Raw genomic sequence first — 1639 nt, 5'->3', positions numbered from 1 at the left:
TGAATGGACACATCTAGCTTTTCAGTATGTTTCTTTCCTCCAAACCATTCTTAATTCTAACCATCTTTGAATCCTCATCTAAACTTATTCCATATATTCACAATATTGGTTTCTTCCTTCAGTTTCTCTCATGACACTTGCTACCACTTTGACATAGGTCCTTGTTGCTTTATTCCTGAATCATTTCCTTTCTTTGTATCCTCAGCTTTTCAAATAATGCCTGGAACATAGTAGGCACTTAATAATTGTGAAATGCCTCTTCCAACCCTCCTCGGTGGCAGGCACAGGTGCAACGGTGGCAGCACGTCCCACAGGAAGTTCTCGGCTCCCAGGCATGGGTCTCTGGGCTTCCTGCCTAGAAAGAGAAGCAGCAGGCACTGGGGAAAGGTGAAGAGCTTCCCCAAAGATGACCCCACGAAGCCCATCCACCTTACAGCCTTCCTGGGCTATAAGGCCAGCATGACCCACATGGTGCGGGAGGTGGACAGGCCTGGCTTGAAGGTCAACAAGAAGGAAGTCGTCGAGGCCATCACCATCGTGGAGACAGCCCCTGTGGTGATTGTAGGCGTCGTGGGCTACGTGCAGACCCCCGGGGCCTGCGCACCTTCAAAACCATCTTTGCTGAGCACATCAGTGATGAGTGTAAGAGGCCGTTCTATAAGAACTGGCATAAGTCCAAGAAGAAGGCCTTCACCAAGTACTGCAAGAAGTGGCAGGATGATGATGGAAAAAAGCAGCTGGAGAAAGACTTCAGTAGCATGAAGAAGTACTGCCAGGTGATCAGCGTCATTGCCCATACCCAGATGTGCCTGCTGCCTCTGAGGCAGAAGAAGTCCCACCTGATGGAGATCCAGGTGAATGGCGGCAGCGTGGCTGAGAAGGTGGACTAGGCCCAGGAGAAGCTGGAACAGCAGGTGCCCGTATCCCCCGTGTTTTGGCAGGACAAGATGTTTGACGTCATTGGAGTGACCAAGGGGAAGCGCTACAAAGGTGTCACCAAAGAAACTGCCCAGAAAAACACACCGAGGCCTGCATAAGGTGGTGTGTATTGGAACTTGGCATCCTCCCCGTGTGGCCTTCTCTGTAGCTCGAATTGGTCAGAAGGGCTACCACCATCGCACCGAGATCAACAAGATGATCAAGATGATCTACAAGACTGGCCAGAGCTACCAGATCAAGGATGGCAAGCTGATCAAAAACAACGTGTCCACCGATTACGATCTGTCTGACAAGAGCATCAACCATCTGGGAGGCTTCGTCCACTATGGTGAAGTGACCAATGACTTTGTCATGCTGAAAGGCTGTGTCATTGGGACCAAGAAGCGTGTCCTCACCCTACGGAAGTCTCTGCTGGTACAGACCAAACGTCGTGCCCTGGAGAAGGTCGACCAGAAGTTCATTGACACCACCTCTAAATTTGGTTACAGTCGGTTCCAAACCATGGAGGAGAAGAAAGCTTTCATGGGACCACTCAAAAAAGACTGTATCGCGAAAGAAGAAGCTGCCTAGTTTTTGCAGATCAATGTGGAGCTGGTGGATTCACAATAAAATTTTCAAAATTCAAAAAAAAAGTGTGAACTGACAGATTTTAGGAAGAAGTTACTTGTTGGTCTCTCTGGTTTAAGTCTCTCCCCTCTCC

At 49.1% G+C, this 1639-nt stretch overlaps 1 pseudogene; it reads left to right on the top strand.

The window, feature by feature from the left end:
* Window positions 1-252: 252 nt before the first annotated feature.
* LOC138159180 (large ribosomal subunit protein uL3 pseudogene) lies at window positions 253-1540 on the top strand (annotated as a pseudogene).
* Window positions 1541-1639: the final 99 nt, after the last annotated feature.

The sequence above is a fragment of the Petaurus breviceps genome, unplaced genomic scaffold (genome assembly GCF_028583685.1).
Source record: "Petaurus breviceps papuanus isolate PSGF00001 unplaced genomic scaffold, PetGlider_PUasm1.0 175, whole genome shotgun sequence".
In the NCBI taxonomy this organism is placed as follows: Eukaryota; Metazoa; Chordata; class Mammalia; order Diprotodontia; family Petauridae; genus Petaurus; species Petaurus breviceps.
Note: the sequence above shows the minus strand (reverse complement) of the source record. Positions and strands in the feature narration are given on the sequence as shown.